At 44.6% G+C, this 16,437-nt stretch overlaps 1 protein-coding gene across 8 annotated transcripts in view; it reads left to right on the forward strand.

Moving 5' to 3' along the window:
* The first annotated feature begins 289 nt into the window (after nucleotides 1-289).
* The window catches only part of LOC143981679 (3-galactosyl-N-acetylglucosaminide 4-alpha-L-fucosyltransferase FUT3-like), a 146,927-nt gene continuing 130,779 nt past the window's right edge, over nucleotides 290-16,437 (forward strand). For 4 of the 8 annotated variants that reach the window (XM_077479705.1, XM_077479712.1, XM_077479698.1 and 1 more), the window contains exon 1: nucleotides 565-830. The gene's annotated coding sequence lies outside the window, so the exon portion shown is untranslated. Of the gene's footprint in view, nucleotides 529-564; nucleotides 831-16,437 lie in introns of those variants that run through there. The other 4 variants (XM_077479732.1, XM_077479721.1, XM_077479689.1 and 1 more) reach the window with 2 other exon arrangements.

Consider the following 16,437-nt stretch of genomic DNA (forward strand, 5'->3'; position numbering starts at 1 on the left):
TGTATTTTACTGTGTGTCTTTTCTGCAAGAATGAGCCTGTCTGCTGACAATTTAGCATTTTCAGTTCCACTTTAAGAGAAATAAATGTGCTATCTGTATATCTTTTATTGCTTGTTATTCATGCTTTTGAATAAATAAAATAAATATTTTTACTTTTTGCCAAGTGGTTGTGGTTTTCTACACCTCCCTCCCTTGAATGAATGCATGTTTATTTTTTGAAGCTGCATTGATGTGTGACGTTTATGTTTGGCCGAAGCTCAGATTTAAGAGGAATTTAGCAATGACCGTCTACAAATAAAAACTGTAGAATTCCTGCTGACCAAAAAAAACGTTCCTTTTCTACAATTGTTTATCTGCCATTGGCTTTTGCTGCCTGACTGTTTTGAGCTAAAGGACAATGCCTTTTTTCTACTCAGTAATACACCTGTCACCCTCATTGGGAGGGACAAGTTTCCAGGAGCCTTGAAATAAAGTGTCCAAGAAAACACCATTGGGAAAACAAATGACTTGACTCAGCAAGCTCAACAGGTAAGAAAACAGCATCTGACATGTTCCTGCCTCTCCTGTTTTCTTTTCTGATGAGGCCAGCGTGGATAGAATTTTCTCTGAATGTGTAAGATGACACTGAAAAAGTAGTTAATTATTTGACATTGTCAGTCTATTGCATCCGCCTTGATATTATACTTTATAAGATGAACACAAAACAGCATAGGGTTTCATTTGTGATGACAAAACTGACAGCTTAGAAGGATCATTAACATCCACGCTGGGACTTGGAGGATCCCACCCAACATTATACAGTCAAAATTGGATATTTGAGGCAGAGTCAGGTGAGAGACCTTTGTGATGTGTCATTGCTTTTTATTGTTTGTGTCTTATCCCTTATCCCTAATGGGTGGCATCTTAGGGAGGTGTTAAAGTGACTCTGGTTAAACTCTTGTTAAAAAATATACAATTAATTCATGTATGTATTCCTATGTCAGAAAAGTACCTTCTATTGCTCCTTCAACTCTCTAAATTCCTTATGTTCGGCTCTTGTGATCCAACTTTCTGTTGTGGGTGGGGGCTACATTCAATCTGCATGGTCCGACTATATGGAGGAACATAAACTTCCAGCCTCTCGCGCCTGAGACAGACTAGGGAATAGGGGATTTGTAATGTGCATAGAGCATTGCACAACTAGCATGCACTCCTTGTTTCAACGGAACAGAAAAGGAAAGGTTTGCATAGCTCCCAACTGTCCCTGATTTTGAGGGACTGTCCCTGATTTGGAACATAGTCACTCTGTCCTTCTTTCCTCCTCATTTGTCCCTGGTTTTGGTCTGATCTATATAATTGTATATAAAAAAGCACCATTTAGCTTTCAAAAACTGTTTCCCAGTGCTAAACATTTCATGCAATTTCTAAATTGCTGCATTTGTAAATTTTAAAAACTGTTTTCCAGTGCTAAACATTTCATGCAATTTCTAAATTGCTGCATTTGTAAATTTTAAAAACTGTTTCCCAGTGCTAAACATTTCATGCAATATCTAAATTGCTGCATTTGTAAATTTTAAAAGCCAATATAAAAGAATAGTAGTTGTAAAAAAGCACTTGTGGGTTTAACTAATAATTTTTATAATTCTCCTTTAAGGCTGCATAGTAGGAGGTATGTCCTATGCCTAGAAATTTTTTCTAATAGGTGTCCCGCTTTCCAATCTAAAAAAGTTGGGAGGTATGTGTTTGAGAGCTCACAAAGGATATTATAAGAGGCAGAAAAACACAGTAGGAACTGATTTCATTAAAATAGATCAATTAAGCAGTTATAAAGCAGTGTAGGCGTATTGATTATTTTTGAAGAATAAGGATATCGTTTAGTGTCACCTGAAGGCATAGGACTTTAAGGCAGGCCATACATGGGTGGAATTTCAAAAGAATTTTCTTTCGAAAATCTTATCTAAGAATTTTTGTTCGCATTTCGTTCATTTATTTAGTTCCATTAGTGGGCTGCAGCAACAGACGATTTTCATCCGTCCATTGAAATTGAATAATCAGGCATGTTGGAAATATTTTGAAAAACAAACTACTTTCTAATCAATGATGGGAGAATCCTGCGAGAAATGTAATCGAAAAAGAAATGCGTATGTGCAGGAAAATAACATTTACGGAAAGAAAAGAAGATCCCCAGCCCCAAAAAAAAAATTCTGTAGCTACATGAGGTGAAATTGGAGAGTTGGTTGGATGAATTTCTAAATCAATGATGTCACCATCGGATCACAAAACGCACACATTTTCTGATTTTCAAAAAAAAATTATTTTGAAATTCGACCAAGCCTAACACCTGTCTTGTTGATATGTACATTGCTGTATATTTAAAGTAGGTGTAAATCACAACTGAATAACATTTTATTTGCTTAAGCAATGTGTAATAGAAACAAGCCTTAAAAAAAAAAAAAAATACAACTGTTCACCTCTCTTTCACCCTTGCTTGCTTCCCAATCCTGCTGATCTCCTGCAGCTGGCGTTTGTGTACATGCATGCACATCAATTTTAAGTACAGTTCTCCTGGTGGTGACAAAAATGGACCATGTCTGATTAAAAGTTAGAGCAGCCGCTTGTCTTCTCCCTTGGGGGTGCTCATAAAAGGGCGATAAGACAGAAGAACAAATAGGAGACAGGGACAGATGGTTGTCATCCTATAAAAGAAAGTGCATTAAAAAGGAATCTTCATGGCAGGATTACCAGATTTTAACCACTTCAGCCCCGGAAGGTTTTACCCCCCCCCCCCCCCCAATGGTCAGGTCATTTTTTGCGAAACAGCACTATGTTATTTTAACTGACAATTGCGCGGCAATAAAATAAAATTGATGTCCTTTTTCCCACAAATTGAGCTCTCTTTTGGTGGTATTTGAGCACCTCTGTGTTTTTTATTTTTTGTGCTATAAACAAAAAAAGAGCGACAATTTTGAAACAAAAAAACAATATTTTTTTACTTTCTGCTATTAACCATATTCAATAAAAAAAATTGAAAAAAAATCTAACTTCTTCATCAATTTAGGCCAATATGTATTCTGCTACATATTTTTGGCAACACAAAAAAAAAACCAATATGCGTATATAGATTGGTTTTCACAAAGGTTATAGCGTCTACAAACAATGCGCTATTTTAATGCCATTTTTATACTTTTTATTTTTTTACTAGTAATGGTGGCGATCAGCGATTTTTAGTGGCGCTGTGACATTGTGACGGACAAATTGGACACTTAACTGACACTTTTGACACTTTTTTGGGAACCAGTGACATGCTAAAGTGATCTGTGATATAAATATATAAATATGCACACCCCCCACTGTCATTTGCACGAAATGATGTACAGGTATGTTGTTTCAAGCAATAGAGCCGCCCCACTGCAGTATACCTGTGGTAGCTGATCTTTAAGTGGTTAATGAAAATTTTTAAAGATTTTGAAAATGAATTTTTTAATGACATTAAAGTTGTTACTGTTGATAGATATATATGTGTGTGTGTGTGTGTGTGTTTATATATTTCAATGATTGGGTTTACAAATATTTTCTTGTTTCATTATTTTTATTCAGAATTTTAATAAAAGAATGTACATATAATGTAGTACAGAAAAAAATACTTGGATACAATGTCAATTCGTTTTCACAAATACGTTATAAGAACAGAATAGGATGACTGTTAATCATATCAACATAAAATCTCAAATATATGCATAGGTATACATGTTAAAATTATGAGACTATCTGTATGTACAGATAACCTTCAAATGCAATAACATTTGCGAGGGTTTATAAACAGTTTAACCGCATGACCTCCTGAAGATTTTACCCCCTTCATGACCAGGGCATTTTTTTCTAATTAGCACTGTGCTCTTTAACTCGGTCATGTAATATTGTACCCAAATTAAATTTATATCATTTTTTTTCTTCACACAAATAGAGCTTTCTTTGGTGGTATTTGATCACTCACTACTGTTTTGTTTTGTTATAAAAATTAAAAAGACTAAAAGTTATAGTGTCTACAAACAATGGGATGTATACTGGAATTTACACAGCAATAGATGCTATACTGCTAATGGCGGTGATCAACTTATACTGGGACTGTGATAGGGTGGCGGGAAATCTGTTGCTCACAGACACTGGCTGGGAGGGTCATTAAAGTGGTTGTAAACCCTCTGGGACCACTTTAACTTACAGGTAAGCTTAGATTAAGGCTTACCTGTAGGTGCAAGAAATATTTCCTTAACCTACACGTGATATTTTACAAGGGGATATTTTACAAAAACAACGGCGCAGGCACACTGAGCGCGCCGCAAGTGAAGGCTCCCGTGCCGTCACTGACGGCATCCGTGCGCATGTGCCAGAGTGACCTCATCGCTGCTCCAGCCAGTCATAACCCTGGAGCTGCAATACCTGGAAGTCACTCCGGGTATTATGGCAGGACGTGGACGAGGGTCGCTTTTGGGGGCTTCGATCTCAGGTAAGTTATTCATAATGAGCTAGTATGCTATGCATACTAGCGCATTATGACTTTGTCTTGCAGGGTGTATTTTTTTTTTTGTCCAGGCTTTACTTCCTTTTTATCTGACACTGATGTCGCTAGTGACACAAATACAGTGATCAGTGATATTACTGCAAACAAGATAGCAAGCAATTGTGCTGCAAGTTTGAAAATTACTTGCCTAACTATTGCTAGACTTGCCAGCTTTCACAAGCTGGTGCACATTTACAGTCCACATTGCATGACTCTAGATCAAATTTCTTTGCAAACATTCTGCACGTCTGCTGCAAGTTTTGGTTCAGTTATGATGTGCAATAGTCATCCCGTCACAGGCATCACTGTGGCTGAATTTTCATGCTGTAGACTTGCAGAGCTCTTGCTGTAGACTCACCACTGCAACTTTGCTCTTGCCACACAAATTTGTTACAAATTGGAAAAGTGTCAACTATAATTTGTGCTTCAAGTGCTCTGCAAGTGTACAACTTGCCAGTAAAATTGTGCAGTAAGTTAACCCCTTAGCGCTGACTAGGGATGAGGTTCGTGTTCGAGTCGAACATACATTCGACTCGAACATCGGCTGTTCGCCCGTTTGGCGAATTCCGAACGTTATGGGCCGTTCGCGCCAAATTCGTGTGGCGCTCACGGCCCACAATGCACTGCGATGGTGCAGTGCATTGCTGGCTCATGATTGGCCAAGGATGCACTGTGACCCGGCATGCTTGGCCAATCACAGCACCGGCAACGAGGAGAGCCATTATGCCTGTGGCCAATCATAGCTCAGGCTGTGTAGTACACGCCCCACACTATATAAAGCCGCCAGCGCGGCGGCCTTGTGTAGTGTGTTGGCGTCTGAAGCAGTTAGAGGGTGTTCTGTGTACCTTCAACACAGTATACACCGATCGTTATCGGGCGATTTTTCGATTTTGCTCTTCTGTAGTGGTTGTTGTCTGCGTGCCCTGACCGCAGTATACACCGCTATATTCACCTATATAGTTAGCGATATATCTATCTTTTATAATAGAGCTTGCAGTCGGTGTTAGGAGCTTGTGCGTGCTGTCTGCGTGCTCTGTACCTAGTACACACCGCTATATCCACCTACATAGCTCTTCTCTATTTGAGCCATCTGCCATCTGCAGAAGTTATTGGAAGTTGTGTGTGCCTCCAGCACAGCACAGTATACATCTGTATTTACCCTTTATTGCTGGTGTTCTATAATAAAGGCATCTGCAGGAGTTAGTGGGTGTTGTGTGCCTCCAGCACAATATACACCTGTATCTACCCTTTATTGCTGTTCTCTAATAGAGCCATCTGCAGGGCTTAGTGGGTGTTGTGTGCCTCCAGTACAGTATACCCCTTTATCTACCCTTTATTGCTGGTGTTCTATAATAAAGGCATCTGCAGTAGTTAGTGGGTGTTGTGTGCCTCCAGCACAATATACACCTGTATCTATATTTTATTGCTGTTCTCTAATAGAGCCATCTGCAGGGCTTAGTGGGTATTGTGTGCCTCCAGTACAGTATACCCCTTTATCTACCCTTTATTGCTGGTGTTCTATAATAAAGGCATCTGCAGGAGTTAGTGGGTGTTGTGTGCCTCCAGCACAATATACACTACCCAATTGCTGTTTTACCAAACTCCCTTCAGGCCATTACCATGCCTGGAAGGCCAGCAAGGAGAGGCAGACAGGCGCGAGCCGATAAAAGAGGGCAAGCAGGCTCTGTGTCTAGAGACAACAGTGCTGGTCGTGGACGCGGTGCATCGTCATCATCAGCACGTGGCCATGGGACACGCTTGTCCTTCTTTTCGGCAGCTGGACATGTTGAGCCGCAACATGCCAACGACTTGGTAGAGTGGATGACCAAGCCCTCTTCATCCTCCTCATCCTCTCTCACCCAGTCTCGGGGTACTAGCAAAGCAGCTGCCAACGCATCGTCTTCCCTCGTCTCAATGTCATCATCAGTGACTCCTTCCCTAGACCCACCACGTCCTCCTGAGGAGTCTCCTGAACTCTTTGAGCACAGTGTTGGGTACATGCTCCAGGAGGATGCCCAGTGTTTTGTAGGCTCTGATGATGATACTCAGCTAGAGGAAGGCAGTAGCGTGAATGCAGAGAGAGGTGATGCTCAAGAAGGACAGCAATCTGGCAGTCATGTTCCACAAGCTGCAGCATTCTGCCAGGTTTGCTACAGCGATGAAGAGGGAGGGGATGATGAGGGCACTGACTCCACGTGGGTGCCTGGTAGGAGAGAGGAGGAGGAGGAGGAGGAGGAGGCACATGTCCAACAAGGCAGGATGCCCTCCGGGGGCCAGCTTAGGGGCAGCACACTGACTGAATCACACCGCAGAGCTCCGCCTGTGCAGGGCGCTGCCTCTGCACGTCATTCTAAAAGTTCTTTGGTGTGGGCCTTTTTTGAGACGAGTGCATCAGATCGCACCGCTGCTATTTGCAACATATGTCTCAAGCGTATCTCACGTGGCCAAAACATCAGCCGCTTGGGCACCACATGCTTGACCAGACATATGTTGACCTGCCATGCAGCTCGTTGGCAAGCGTACCTCAAAGACCCACACCAAAGAACAAAGCGGACCTCTCCTTGCTCCTCATCAGCTGGCATCTCCAACCCCACTAGACCTTCAGTCCTCTCTGAAACCTGCTCTGAGAGGAATGAAGGTGTAGAATTAGGTGTGTCACAGCCAAGTGCTTCCAGGCACTCTGCTAGCAGTACACCCACATCCGATTATTGCAGGCAAATGTCCCTGCCCCAGCTGCTGGACCGGCGAAAGAAGTTCACTCCCAGCCATCCACATGCCCAGCGGTTGAATGCTAGCTTGGCTAAATTGCTAGCACTTCAACTGCTGCCTTTTCAGTTGGTAGACTCGGCCCCCTTCCGTGAGTTTGTACAATGTGCGGTTCCTCAGTGGCAGGTCCCCAAATGCCACTTTTTCTCACGGAAGGCGATTCCGGCTCTCTACCGGCATGTGGAAGGCAATGTCCTTGCCTCGCTGGACAGGGCGGTCAGCGGTAAGGTGCATATTACTCATGGTCCAGCAGGCATGGACAGGGACGTTACCTGTCTTTCACGGCCCATTGGGTCACTCTTCTGGCAGCTGGGAAGGATGCAGGACAAGGTGCAGTAGTGTTGGAGGTTGTTCTGCCACCACGCCTCCAAAATGCTACTATTGGTTGTGACACACCTCTCTCCTCCACCCCCTCCTCTTCTTCTTCCTCCATGGCCTCTTCCAGTGCTCTGTCCTCAGAACCAGCGGTGCTCCGTAGGCGTTCCAGGGGCTACGCAAATACGCAGGCAAAATGATGCCATGCCGTGCTTGCGCTGGTTTGTTTGGGGGACAGGAGCCACACTGGGGCAGATGTTTTGTCAGCTCTGCAGGGGCAGGCCGAGAGGTGGTTGACGCCACGCCAGCTTAAGCCAGGAATGGTGGTTTGCGACAATGGCACCAACCTCTTCTCCGCCCTCCGACAGGGACAACTGACCCATGTGCCCTGTGTAGTTCACGTCCTTAACCTGGTGGTACAGCGGTTCTTGGGCAGGTACCCGGGCTTACAGGATGTCCTGAAGCAGGCCAGGAAAGTCTGTGTGCATTTCCGCCGATCATTTAATGCCTGTGCTCGGCTGGCTGAGCTCCAAAAGGAGTTGAACCTGCCCAAGAACCGCCTTATATGTGACATGCCCACCAGGTGGAACTCAACGTTGGCCATGCTGCAGCGGCTTTACACGCAGCAGAGGGCCATCAATGAGTACCTGTGCGACTACGGCACCAGGACAGGGTCAGGGGGGCGCGTTTTTTTCTCACCACGCCAGTGGGGCATTATCAGGGATGCATGCACTGTCCTTTCACCGTTTGAGGAGGCCACAAGGATGGTGAGCAGTGACAGTGCATGCATCAGTGACACTGTACCTCTTGTCCACCTCTTGGAGCATACGCTGCGTGGAATAATGGACAGGGCATTTGAGGCAGAACAGAGGCAGGAAGAGGAGGACTTCCTTGCCTCTCAAGGCCCCCTTTATCCAGACAGTGTTCCTGCTGTGCCACCCATCACACAGGAAGAGGATGAGGAGGAGGAAGAGGAGGAGGAGGATGATTGTGTCAGCATGGAGGTGGAGGCTGGCACTCAGCATCAGCAGCAGCAGCAGCAGTCTTGTAGGGATGATTTACAGTTCCAAGAAACCCGTGGACTTGTACGTGGCTGGGAGGAGGTAGCTGCGGATCATGTTGTCCTTAGTGACCCAGAGGACTCCGGACCGAATGCCTCAGCTAACCTACGCTGAATGGCCTCCCTGATCCTGCAAAGCCTGCGGAAGGATCCTTGTATTCTTCGGATCAAGGAGAGGGACCATTACTGGCTGGCCACTCTCCTTGATCCACGGTACAAGGGTAAGGTTGCCGACCTTATCTTGCTGTCGCAGAGGGAGCAGAGGATGAGACATCTCCGGGAGGCCTTGCAGAAAGGTCTGTGCAACGCGTTCCCAGAGACTGGTAGGTTACAAACTCCTGGTCCTGGACAACGTGTTGCTGAGGCATCGGTCAGAAGGAGCGGTGGAGAAGGTGGCCGTCTGACTGATGCTTTCAGACAATTTTTTAGTCCGCAGCCCCAAGGTATGATCGGTTCCAGCAACCATCGCCAGCATCTGATTTACATGGTGCAGGAATACCTAGGGGCAAGGTCAGACTTGGACACCTTTCCCACCGAAAACCCTCTGGCTTACTGGGTCTTTAGGATGGATCACTGACCAGAGCTTGCACAGTATGCAATTGAGCTACTGGCCTGTCCTGCATCCAGCGTTCTTTCGGAACGCACCTTCAGTGCTGCTGGTGGCTTTGTTACCGATCACAGGGTGCGCCTGTCCACCGAATCAGTTGATCGACTGACCTTCATCAAGATGAATCAGTCTTGGATCACCCACAGCTACCAAGCACCTGAAGCTGATGTAACCGAATAATTTTTTTGGAAATATCACATCCCTTCAAGACTGCCTATGCTGATGCTGAGTGACTGTCCTGTTATGTTGATTGTCTATCCTCTTCCTCCTCCGCTGATATGTTGGAAGAACATTTCTGGTTCTGGGTGATGCCATCAGCCCAATTTTTCTGCCCCTGTTTAACAGGGGCATTTAATTACAATTTTTGATGCAATGCTTTGCAGCAGGGCTAATTCCTGCAATAAAACTAGAGTATATGGGAGAGGCTGCAGTGTCGTGGCACCAGTGCCTAAGGCCCAATTTTTCTGCCCCTGTTTAACAGGGGCGTTTAATTACAATTTTTGATGCAATGCTTTGCAGCAGGGCTAATTCCTGCAATAAAACTAGAGTGCATGGGAGAGATTGCAGTGTCGTGGCACCAGCACCAGTGCCATCAGCCCAATTTTTCTGCCCCTGTTTAACAGGGGCATTTAATTACAATTTTTGATGCAATGCTTTGCAGCAGGGCTAATTCCTGCAATAAAACTAGAGTATATGGGGGGGATTGCAGTGTCGTGGCACCAGCACCAGTGCCATCAGCCCAATTTTTCTGCCCCTGTTTAACAGGGACATGTAATTACAATTCTTGATATAATATTTCACAGGAGGGCCCGTTCCTGTGCCCACCCAGAGTAGCTGTGAGGACTTATAGTGTTGTGGCACTAGCACCACAACCACCAAAGGTCAATTTTTCTACCACTGTTCAACAATGGCATGTAATTACAATTCTTGATATAATCGTTCACAGCACGGCGCTCCAGCGCCCACCAAGAGTCACTTTGAGGGCTTACAATGTTGTGGCAAAACCAACACCTTGTTCCGCCATTTCTGCAGAGCATATAGGGCAGGCCCCTACTTTCAAACATCCAACTTACAAACATCTCCTACTGCAAACGTAAGGAGACAACAGCAAGTGAGATGAAAAAAGACGGACGGCAAAACAAATTATACAGGGGTGATAACCCTTCCCTATGTTTTCCAAAAAGCTTAAAAATAGTTTTTTTGACTGGAGCTACACTTTAAAAATGTACCAGTTGAAAATTACAAACAGATTCAACTTAACACAACAAACCTACACAGTCCCTGTCTTGTTTGTGTATACTGCTGTTCTGAGTATATAGTGCCTGGGGGCCACACATATTTCCTTTTTTTAATATGGGTACGGGGTTCCCCTTAATATGCGTACAAGACCCAAAGGGGCTGGTAATGGGCAGGGAGGACTACCCATGCCATTTTTCTCAATGATTTTCAACCATATTGCAGGAACCAGATATAACATTAAAACCGCAAACAGTTTTAAATTATGTTATTTCCGTTTAATGTCATTTTGTGCAGGGACTGTTCTAAACACGGGAAACACGTGGCACTTCACAGGCATACTACAGACACCCCCCAGGCACCATATTTAAAGGAATATTTCACTTTTTTTTTCACTTTAATCGTTATTAAAATCAGTGCTCCCGCCAAAACGGCCATTTTTAAAAACATTTTAGGCATTGACCCATGTCCCCTGGGGCAGGAGCCAGGTCCCCAAACCCTTTTTAGGACAGTATCTTGCATATTAGCCGTTAAAATTAGCACTTTTAATTTCGAACGTTCGAGTCCCATAGACTTCAATGGGGTTCTAAAGTTCATATGAATTTGGGGTCCTTTCGAAAGTTCTGGTGCGAACCGAACCGGGGGGTGTTCGGCTCATCCCTAGCGCCGACCGTATGCACATTTGTGTTCTCAGCTTTCAGGGGTTATACCGGCGTGATGCCTGCAGCTGCGTTTTTTAGAGTGGGCGGTCGGCTAAAATCCACTCAGTTGTTATCCTAAATGAATGGGCAACCCCCCCTCCCGGCGCAATCACAGCATGGGTCGGCAACAGCAGGGCAAGCACGTACATATACATGACTGTGCCTGTTGCTGCTGCCCGCTTACAGTATATTTACTGTGAATGGTCAGCATGTGGTTAATTAGAAGACATGGCAGATATCATACATTGGTCCTCATGTACAATATAATATAATATCATATAATAATATCTCCTCCCCGCATCGTATAACCCCCTAGGAGAAGCGCTCTCCCCGGGGGTTACTTTGCGGGGGCGCTCCTGAGTCCAGCATTCGGCGTCCATAAACGCCAAATGCAGGACTCGACCCCTCCCCCTGGTGCTCACATCATTGGATTTGATTGACAGCAGCGGGAGCCAATGGCTGCACTGCTATAAATCTATCCAATCAAGAGCCGAGACAACTGGCAGAGGGGAAAAGCATGTTTCCAGCAAGGGAATACAGGACTTAGGTGAGTAAAACAGGGGGGCTGGTCAGTGACAGAAGTTTTTTCACCTTAATGCATAGGATGCATTAAGGTGAAAAAACATGAGGGATTACAACCACTTTAATTACCTAGCAACCCAGAAATTCCTACAATTTTTCAGGCGATTTAAAGAGAGGAGGTCCCCCCAAATTCCATACCAGGCCCTTCAGGTCTGGTATGGATATTAAGGGGAACCCTGTGGCAATTTTATTTTAAAAAATGGCGTAGGGCTCCCCCTCAAAATTAAGGGTACCCCGTGCCAAAATTAAAAACAATGTGTGGGGTCCCCATAAAAATCCATACCAGACCCTTATCCGAGCACGCAACCTGGCAGGCTGCAGGAAAAGAGGGGGGATGAGAGAGCGCCCCCTCTCCTGAACCATACCAGGCCACATGCTCTCAACATGGGGAAGGTGCTTTGGGGTAGCCCCCCAAAGCACCTTGTCCCCATGTTGATGGGGACAAGGGCCTCATCCCCACAACCCTTGCCCGGTGGTTGTGGGGGTCTGTGGGCAGGGGGCTTATCAGAATCTGGAAGCCCCCTTTAACAAGGGGACCCCCAGATCCCGCCCCCCGTCAAAATGTTAAAAAAAACAAAAAAATATGTCCCACGAAGTCTGAAGGACTGAAAAATAATAAAAAACCCACCATGATCCGCCTCCATGGGAGGCTCCCATCGTCTGACGTGTCCTCACAGGTGACAGTTCTTATATAACTGAGGGTGGGGCCACGCGGTGACGTACCCGGGTGACCCCGCTCCCCTCTGACACATGGGACTTCCCAATGGCTTCCCCGTGGCTAAACATGGGAAAAAAGTGCCACTTCATAGGCATACTATAGACCAGTGATGGTGAACCTTGGCACCCCAGATGTTTTGGAACTACATTTCCCATGATGCTCATGCACTCTACAGTATAGTGCAGCATCATGGGAAATGTAGTTCCAAAACATCTGGGGTGCCAAGGTTCGCCATCACTGCTATAGACACCCCCCAGGTACAAAATTGTAAGAAATATTTCACTTTTATTGTTTCACTTTAAGCATTATTAAAATCACTGTTCTCGAAAAAATAGCAATTTTTAAAACTTTTTTTGCATTGATACATGTTCCCTGGGACAGGACCCGGGTTCCCAAACACTTTTTGTGACAATAATTTCCATATTAACCCTTAAAATGAGCACTTTTGATTTTTCACGTTCTTGTCCCATAGAATTTAATGGTGTTCGAACAAATTTTTTGCCTGTTCGTATGTTCCTCTGCAAACCGAACCAGGGGGTGTTCACCTCATCCCTACTCCCACAAAGCCATATCAAGTTATTATGCTTTTATCATCTGTATGTCTGCCATTACAGATAAGCTATTTGAGGAATGAGAAAATAATAGCTGGAACACCTGATAAGGGTATCGCATCACTAGATTTCCTATGAGCTATGGAAAGGCAGCTGGTGACTTAACTGAAATGCAATACTGTATTAGTTACAGGTTTCCGTGTACTTTGACACCATTAGAATGAAAGTGGTTGTAAAGCCCCAAGAAAAACCTTCTGTGCTGCAGCTCCCCCTCAGACCCCCCTTTTTCATACTTGAGCCCAATCCGATCCAGCGATGCGCATGAGCTCCTCATTGGACAGATTGATAGCAGTAGGAATCATTGGCTCCTGCTGCTTTCATTCAAAAGCTGTAATCGGGGGGGGGGGGGGATAAGTCCTGCTGTCTGTGTCAATGGACGCAGCATTGGGACTCAGGAGTGAGACTGCATAGGTGCCCCCACGGAAAACGGCTTTCTGTGGGGGCAGCCGATGAAGAGGAGGGGCCTGGATCACCAGCCGGGCACCCCAGAAGCAGATCTGGGCTGCTCTGTGCAAAACAATTGCATAGAGCAGGTAAGTATAATTATGTTTGTTATTTTAATAATAATTAAAAAAAGGAGTTTACAACCCCCTTTATTCAATTTAGTTAAAATAGCTCTGTTACTTAAAAAATAGAATTGTTATCAGGTAAAAACAATGCCTAGATAGAAACCATGGGGCCCCATATAACCTACCTGGCAGTGCCCCCTCTTGGGCACGCAGAGGAGGATTATGAGGCAATGTGAGAGGTTTGGTTTAATTGCATTAAAACAGTGGAAAGGGGTTAAATGTGAGCCTAAATGCATTAGGATTAGAAGGATGTACACAGTGCAAGTGTCAGGTGTATGCAAAGTACAGAGTGCAAGGCACAAAGCACAAAATTAGCAGTCATCTACTGGCCTTTAAAGGGTCAGTGCTTGCAGATAGATTTTGCCCTCTTTTAAAGGGGTTGTAAAGGCTAATTTTTTTTCAGCTTAATGCATCCTATGCATTAAGGTGAAAAAACACCTGGTAGTCACCTGCCCCCTAGCCCCCGTTTTACTTACCTGAGCCCCTTCATCTTCTTAGGCTGGGATGTGCAGTCCTTCTCTCCACGAAGTTCTGGCTTTGATTGGATAGATTGATGGCAGTGCAACCATTGGCTCCCGCTGCTGTCAATCAAATACAATGACCTGGGAGCTGGGGGGGCGGGGCCGAGTCATACATTCGGCTTCTATGGACGCCGAATAAATTACTCCGGAACGCGCCCACAAGGTATCCCCCTCGGGAGAGAGCGATTCTCCTAGGGGGTTAACTAATGTGGGGAGGAGCCGCCGAAGGACCCCAGAAGAGGATGTTCAGGGCCACTCTGTGCAAAACGAGCTGCACTGTATGACATGTTTGTTATGTAAAAAAAAACTAAGCTTTAGTATCACTTTAAGGCCTCTTTCACACAGACACTTGGAGGGTGGTAAAACAGGCTTCACTACTTTGGGGGCAGCAGAAAGTACTCTGGAGTGTAATTCTAAGTATGTTCATGCCTTGTGTTAGAAATGCATTATTAGTTGACAACTTTGCATAAAAATAAAATACATTTTCTTGCTACATTTTTCATACAACATTGTGGCAAAAAATGTAATCTTCAAAAGACTAATGGCCCGTACACACTATAAGAAAATCAAGCGAACATTTTCATGTTTGCCCGATCGTATGATTTTTTCTTTATTTATTTTTTTAACCAAAGAAATGTAGCAGAATGCAGTTTGTTCTGAAGAAAGATGAAGAAATGTTAATATTGCAAAGTTTTATGTCAGAATATAAGGAAAACATTTTTTTAATCAAAATTGTTGGTATTTTGTCCTTTATATAGTAAAAAAAATATAGAAAAATAAGCGATGATCAAATGCCACCAAAAGAAAGCACTATCTGTCTCCAAAAAAATAATAATAATAATAATTTGGGTACAGTATCTCGTAATTGTCAATTAAAGTATCACAGTGCTAAAAACTGAAAAATTGGCTGGATAGGAAGGAAATTTAACATGCCAATCTTCAAAGGATTAAAAAAAGAGCAAGGGTGGTGAGGTTAATGCAGAAAATTCTAGACAGTTGGTGGTAATTGGCGATTTTATAAATACATAGGCTGATAGATTAATTTGTTGCCGGGATCATCTCACCCGAATGGTTTGCCATCTCCCAGGTACCAGGTTTTGGCATGTGGTGGACCTGACAAGTTACTGGAAGAGGCTGGGCATGACTGTCTTGCTTCATGTTGGAACCGATGATAGGAAGATTCAATGAACTACCACAGCACCATGGTAGTTCATTGAGAACTGCAAGCCGACAGCCCCTAAGGATGTAGTTCATTCAGAAACACACACACGGAGCTGTCTGTCTGAATGAAGCAGCCCGGGAGGGTGGAGCCTGGCCGCACTGTTTTCTAACAGTGACAGCTAGTATTGGAAACTTCTCCCCATACTGCTGCCACAGGAAGGGGGAGGGCAGCAGGTGGCTCCTGCAGCACTGGGAACATGTTACATGTTCCAACCTAAAATAGGGTGGAACATGTAACATGATCTCAAAGGTGAACTTTTAGGGAACTAGGCTGCAAGTTTAAGGGAAGGACCGCCAAGATTATTTTCTCTGCAATATAGTGCCATGCGCAACACAAGGCAATGGGAGCTTAGAGAACTAAATGCATGGCTAAGGACCTGGTGTAAGAAGGAAGGGTTTGGGTTTCTAGAGCACAGGGCTGACTTTTCATGGGGGTACAACCTATATGCTAAATGTGGTTTGCACCTAAATGGAATGAGGTCTGCTGCGCTGGAGGAGAGGTTTAAATAAAGGCTGTAGGAGTATTTAAACTAGGATCCAAGGGGATCGAAGGAGAGGGAGAATTAGAATATAATGTGGCAGCATAGGCGTTCTCAGGGGGTGTGCCAGGTGTGCCTGGGCACACCCTAATCACTCTGTGTGGTGCCAATTCCCTCTACTGAAAAGGCTTTCCCCTGTGTTGTGCTCCCACCACCACTGCAGTGCTGTGGCTTCCCTCCTTTTTTTTTGGGTTGATGAGGCTGCAATGATGGGCAATGATATACTGCACTGACAGGCACTAATGAGGAGGCACTCACAAGGCTGCACTGATAGACACTGATGAGGATGCACTGATAAGGGCTCCACTGATGAAGTGGCACTGAGAGGCAGCACTGATGGGCACTGATAAGCTAATAAGCTGCACTGATCCCAATTGATTGGCATTGATGGGATGGCACTGATTATCAGTGTAAACAATGTTAACAGCTCTCCTTTCTTCACACAGACACAACG

The sequence above is a fragment of the Lithobates pipiens genome, unplaced genomic scaffold (assembly GCF_037356315.1).
Source record: "Lithobates pipiens isolate NorthernLeopardFrog02 unplaced genomic scaffold, aLitPip1_a1.2 Scaffold_1, whole genome shotgun sequence".
NCBI classification, from domain to species: Eukaryota; Metazoa; Chordata; class Amphibia; order Anura; family Ranidae; genus Lithobates; species Lithobates pipiens.